This window comes from Aphelocoma coerulescens, chromosome 2 (assembly GCF_041296385.1).
Source record: "Aphelocoma coerulescens isolate FSJ_1873_10779 chromosome 2, UR_Acoe_1.0, whole genome shotgun sequence".
Classification (NCBI taxonomy): Eukaryota; Metazoa; Chordata; class Aves; order Passeriformes; family Corvidae; genus Aphelocoma; species Aphelocoma coerulescens.
The window spans coordinates 17,981,144-17,987,508 of record NC_091015.1 but is presented as its reverse complement, the minus strand read 5'-3'; the positions used below and the strand labels follow the sequence as shown (position 1 = coordinate 17,987,508).

The window sequence follows — 6,365 nt, the reverse complement described above, 5'->3', positions numbered from 1 at the left end:
AACAGGGCTCTGACCTGCTCATTAGGCCAACACACAGGGATCTTGGTTCTGTACTAAATCTGATGAACATCACTAGGATTTTCCTACAAGAGGAAGTAATTTTCCATTTACAGGTCACCGTGGGATGTTCAGTCATGCTCTTTGGCAAGGCTCAGGGAGCATCCTGTGAGACTGCAGGAGCCCTTGACTGCTGGTGTTGGTGAGAGCAGAAATCTGCAGCAGGACCTCTTCATGCAGCTCATGACAGTGTTTAGATGGGTGCTTGCAAAGCAGCATCTTCCTTCCACTCCCTCACAGCTTCCTCTTATGTTTCTAGAAAGAAATTATACAGATTTGGTCTCAGCTGGACTGAATAGCTTCCTTTGAAAATGCTGAGGTAGATCATTTCAGATGTTTGGAATGAAATAATCTGAAGCACTGCTAAATGCAAAGGCATTTTTTTCTCTTTTCAGTTTATTATAATGATACTACTATGATTGTATCCATTTCAGAAGTTTCCTTTGCAGTTACCCAGTTAGGATTAATCACCACCTCTACTCTATGAACTTATGGCCCAAGAGGCATTATAAGTAATGAAAATAAACAAGTCCTTAGCATTACTTTAAGTGAAAAATTTAAAGCTGGAAAAATGTATTTAATACTATGATAAAACACTAAGCGACCATTATTGTATTTTACATAAGGGCATATAGAGCATAAAGGTACTTACATTTATTTCTGATGTGTAAAGTCAAATATCATTCAAAAATGATTCCATTCATAAATATCTTCAGTGGAGGGGCAATAATTTACACTAACGCTTGGAAAACCCAATCTGAATTCATTAATCTTGCAATTCAGCAAGAAATCAGCATATTTAGCACAAAAGAGGAGAACTCAACTGAAATAGCCTGGTTTCAGGACACCAGCATGAAATTGTATTGAATACCTTTTGCTGCTAGTGCTTAGAGCTCTTCAGAAGAAGAAGAAAACCTCAATAAATTAATGCACCATAACACCAGTCTTGCTAAAAGCATAGTTTGTACATTTGATTTTCAGGACTGTGCTCAGTCCATCATGGCATCATTTAAAGAAATGCTTGGCATCACTGGGACTGTTGTATGGGCTGCTGGATCAGAGACACCTCCTGCATGGTCTTGGGCAAGTTATTTCACCTTTCTATGCTTCTGTTTACCCTGCCATCACTTGCCTGTCTTATCTGCTTAGCCTGGACTGGAAGTCTCCAAGACAGGCATGCTCTCTCTGTGCTTGGTCAGTAAAAAGCCCAACTGAGTCTCAGTTCAGCTGCAGCCTTTGTGCACTGCTATATTACAAATACTGCCTCTTACCATAGATGTAAATGCAGTGTATTGTACTTGGCAAAACCACAGTCCTGGTAATAAGATCCCTCTCTACAGCATCTGATACTCTAAAATCTCAGAGAGATGGAGAAACCACCTTATTTATATGAGCTAGGGTGAAGTTTGTAAGGACATACATTATTGAAGTTTTGTTGCTGCTCTGTCTCATGTTTAAGTGGATTATTCAACTTCATAGCTGCTGGTTTTTGCCCAGCACACTATGCAGGCAAAGCCCCATGCCTTTTGATAAAAAGGTCAAGTTCAGGCTGTCTACCTTCCAGACAGAAGTGTCAGCTAGTTGAGAACAGGAGGTGCAGAAAGGCAGAAGCCAAAACTGCATTACTAGCTGATTCCATTTTAAACATACCTGCAAAATAAAACCATCACCCCCCATCAAAATAAACTAAAGCAAGCTTGTGACTTTATAATCAGAGTTTTTAAATGTTCCCTGTCTTGATATTTCTTGCTCTTGCCACTTAAAATTCTCAGATAAACAACATTTACAAGCATAGTAGTTGTTGCAGGAGGTATTGCAAGATTGCAATACCAGTGTGGCTCCTTGCAGCATCAAGAATAATTTTTATGATGGGGGGAGGGAGGGGGAAAAACACAACAAGGAAAAAGAGATTAATTTAGTATTTTTCCTTCATGTAAATTTCTTTCTGTCTTGAGATCCTGTTTATTTTGATTTTTTTTTAAACATGCATGACATTGTAGAAAGTTTCCATAATTCTCATCCTCATTTACCATCAGATTACATAGATAACAGCGTCCAAGTTTAGATTCTTTTTTCTGGGCTCCTCGTGCATTTAGATTCTTGCTCAAGATATTTTTCACAGCCCGATTAGAGTGTGAAAGCCCAGTTTGTCCGAACAGAACTGCTAGTACGATGTTCCAACAGAAGAAGACAGTCGCGTCCCTGTTCTGATAGAAACCACTCAAGCCAGCACTCTCCTTAAAAAGCAGAGAGGAAGGTTTCAGGGGCTGGGGCACACGCTGATGCCCTTCTGGCTATCTCTCCACCTGGCTGTGGCAGGAGAGCTCTTTCCCGGTGTGGAGTCAGCCGGGCCAGTGCGTGAGCGACTTCAAATTATGCCCATGTATGTAGAACTGATTTGGGAGGTTCGAAGCACAGGAGCGACACGACTAAAATGCTCCGCTTAGCTAGATGCGGCTATTAGGACGCCTAATAAATATTTATAGCCCCTCACCGAGGAGGTGATTGACAGCACGGGGGCAATCCCTACCCTGCAGCTGCAGGCAGCCAGCCGCCTCGGGGAAAGCATCCCGGGGCGGGGGTCGCGTAGAGTAGGGTGGCGTTGCTTCCGCACTCGCGGAGGGGCTTGGGACGGCCCTCGGAGTTCCACAGTTCGTGCCTTCCTCCTCAGGGGCTGCTGGCACCGCCAGGGCAGGACCCGCCCCGGCCCGCGGAGGGACGAGCGGCCGCTGCGCGGTGCGGCCCGGCCCGGCCCGGCTCCCCCCGTGGTGCGGGAGGGCGCTGCCGCAGTGACTGCGGTCCCGCGGAAAGCTGCGGAGCCGCCCGCCCCGCCGCAGCCGGGCTGCCTGCAGGTGAAGTGAAAGTCGTCGGGGAGAGAGAGGAGGAGGAGGAGGAGGAGGCGGCTGCGGCGGCGGCGGAGGAGGAGGAGGAGAGAGCGCGCAGCCCGTCCTGCGCGCTGCAGCCGGCGGAGGCTCCGCACCGCCCCCGGCTCTCCGCGGCGGCGGCATCCCCGCTCCGCCGAAGTGAGTGGTCCCCAAGTTCGCTTTGCCGGGGAAGGGGGTGACCTTGGGGCGATCGCCCCGCGGGCGGGTGGGGCTGAGCGGGGCGGGGGTCGGCGCTGCCCCCGCCGCCGCCTCCCGGTGCCGTCAGCGGCTCGGGGAGGCGAAGGGCGGGCGGGGAGCGGTGCTCGGGCGGCTCCCGGCGCGGGGGAGGCACCGGCAGCCGGCGCGGGAGCAGCCGGGCGGCTGAGCGCCGGGTCGGGAGCACCGCATCCTCCGGCTGGTCGGGCTGTCCCTGTGCCTGCCTGTGCCTGCGAGTCTTCTCCTTGTGAGTAAACTTAGGAATATGTCAAACTTAGAAGTTACTTATTGATAAGCGTGGAGTACTACAGAAACTGCTTTTCCCCCGAAAAACATGATGGGGCTGTGTGTGTATTGCATGCTTTGACTGTCAGCTTTCCACAACAAAATGACTGTGCTTTTTGGAGGAAAAGAATCCCAACCTAAATCCTTTAAGAATGTGCAGTTTGAGTCGGCAAGCTTTTCCTTTGAGCCCTGAGGACGAAAGCGCAGCTCTCCAAGCACTCCAAGTGCGGGGTCCGCAACCCTAGACCTGCTGCTCTGCTTGCAGGGACCGTGTGAGGGTATGGAAGATGCTTAGTGGGGTGTTTTGCGTGTCTTTGCCCATGTGTGTGCCCTGAGGTATGATCTGCTCTCAGCCGAGAGTCAACTTTTTCTGCTGCTTCCGAAGTTCAAGCAAAACTATTGTTAGCTTCGAGAATAGCAGGATTTGGCTTGTTTGTGTTTGGCAAAGTTCAGCCCCTGCATGCAGTACTGGGCAGTGTGGTGATGTCAGCTTCTCAGAGTATTTAAATGTCGTGTTTAGTGCTGCATATCTGTGCTGCTGTTTAAAATCAGTCATCCTTAATGTGCTTTTATTTCCTGTTCTTTCTCTGTCCTAATGCCTTCAAAATCCTTGTTTGGAGTCCTGCAGATGAGCGTTGCATACTGCCCAGGGATATCACCAGCTGATTGTTTGCATGTCTCTGGTTGCTCAGGAAGGCAGCCTGGACAGTAGCTCTTGCTTATTGGGGAAGCACAGACTATTAGGCAAAGCATTGCATAATATAAAGCATTAAGATGTAATCTTGTAGACTTCTAGTAAACTGACTTTCTGCTTGTTAGAGATGGATATCAAACCCGTATTATTTAGTTTTTCCTTCTGACCTTGTGAACTGTGTGAAGTGCAGTGAGTATGCAGTGCATAGGAATCTGTATCCTCTAGTTCTCTGAGAATGACATTTTTTTACAGTGACCAAGATAGATCTCTGACTAACTATACCAACTATATTTTTATTTCATTATCTCTGTGTTCACCAAGCCAAACCTAATCTCAAATTCTTTTGATAACACCCAAACTAATGCGTGCAGGAATTCCTGGGCACACAGCTGCTCATGTTGTACGTACAGCGTCCAGGATGCAGCACTGATAGTGCACAACTCTTTCTGCAGCCAGAACCTCACTGTGATTTCATACTTTGTGTTCTTGGAGTTCTGACTGATGTGCATAGGCCCAAAGACTTTATATAATGCCATAGTTCAGGCATGGATTTTAGAGAACCTTTATCCTCACATCATTGCACAATTAGAGGAGGAAGTTTAGTATTGAGTACTTTTAATGCTCCTGCGTCTGGAACTATAAATATATATTTTTTTCCTGTATGGCAGAGAAATTATTGTAAAACTGTTTTGACAATTTGTTGTAACTCAGATTAGCTATGTTTTCCAAAGCATTCAATGTGCAACAATAAAAATGCCATTAATAAAACTCCTGTATTTGGTTACTTTTTTCTTGCCCATAAAAGCTTTGCTTTTGTATTCTTATTCATCATTGGTTTTGTCAGGGCTTTTTATTTGGTTTTGTTTTGTGCCTTTTTTTTCTTAACAGATAGATGTTCTGATTAGCTAATTTGCTGTCTACCTATTTTCAGTGGTTGACATAGCAATCTCCTGTTTATCGCTTTGTGATCAATTACTGTACTGATACTCCATGTGTGTAGCTTTTGGTTTAGGCTATAGGAAGAGGTGAGAAAAGTTAGCTTACCTTTTTTTTTCCCTTACACATTCCTAAGGAAGCCAGTGCTCTGGTAGGGCAATTTTGTTTGCTGAGTGAATAAATTCATTTCTCTTCATTGGAGGTTAAAGCTTGGCAGCTCTTTCATGTGGAGCCTTGTGTAATAGGGGCAGTGGTTTTGTTGGGGCAAAGATGACGTCTAGGCTGCTTTTGGTAACAGTTTGGATTTTGTAAGGTTGCCCTTAATTGAACAGCTCTCTTGTGTTTGACATTTGCTGTGACCTCCTGCTGTAAGCAAAAGGAGACAGTTAATGATTTTGAAGCTTGTCTTTCACTCAGAGTTGAAAATGAGGATGTTATTTCTAGTTCCTGTTCTAACTCTCAGCAATGATTGAATTTTCACTTTTTTTTTTCCTGATGTTCTATTGCATCCCTATCACACTTGAAATTTTTACAAACGTACAGAAAAATTTGTGCATGTACTGAGAAGCTAGGTATTTAAAGTTTGCTTTAAAGATACAGAAGTCTTAGAGGTAAAGCTAGCCCATTTTTACAACAGTTATGTTGACTAGTCAGTTAGGGTTTGCAGACTGTTGGAAGTTAAGTTAGAAGTAGTGAAGAAAGCAATGAGGAGAAAGTAGACTGTGGGTGGTAAATACGGGACTAAGAAAAAGGGCCGTGCTCTGGAGCAAGAAGCAGAGGATGCAAAGCAAGCTGAGAGGGAGGAAAACTAAAGAAATTGCTGGGAAAGTGGGGTGGAACTAATGTTAGCTGCCAGGGAAAGAGAAAAAATACGGACTTTTTCTATTTGACTCGTCACTTATATCAAACTGTAATGAGTTTAAAATCTCATGGAGGACGACGTCATTTTTACTTATGCCCATTCTGTATTTGACACTTGTGGTGGGCAGAATCTCAAGTCTATAGAGAGGAGTTTTATTGCAGACCCAGCTTTGCTGGCTTGTGGAAACCAACTAAATAATTTGTGCACTACCTCAGTCCTGGGCTCTTCTACTGAAGTAGTGCATGTGACTGGTTTGTCACGGTATCTGTGTGTGCTTGCACCTCGGCAATGGAACTGAAAATGGCAACTTGAGCATTCAAAGGGTGGCTGGTGGTAAATGCTTTGTCTCATGCATAGCCCAGCTGGAATGTAAATTGCTGACCTGGGGGTGAAGGCCTTTCCAGTCCATTGCAATTACTTGAGGTTTTGGGCCTCCTCCAAAACAGTGTGT

General features: G+C 45.5%; 1 protein-coding gene across 2 annotated transcripts in view; it reads left to right on the top strand.

The window, feature by feature from the left end:
• Positions 1-2,810: 2,810 nt before the first annotated feature.
• Positions 2,811-6,365, top strand: part of KIAA1217 (KIAA1217 ortholog) — a 372,020-nt gene continuing 368,465 nt past the window's right edge. The window contains exon 1 of one of the 2 annotated variants that reach the window (XM_069006635.1): positions 2,811-3,080. The gene's annotated coding sequence lies outside the window, so the exon portion shown is untranslated. Of the gene's footprint in view, positions 3,081-3,271; positions 3,385-6,365 lie in introns of those variants that run through there. The other variant, XM_069006633.1, reaches the window with a different exon arrangement.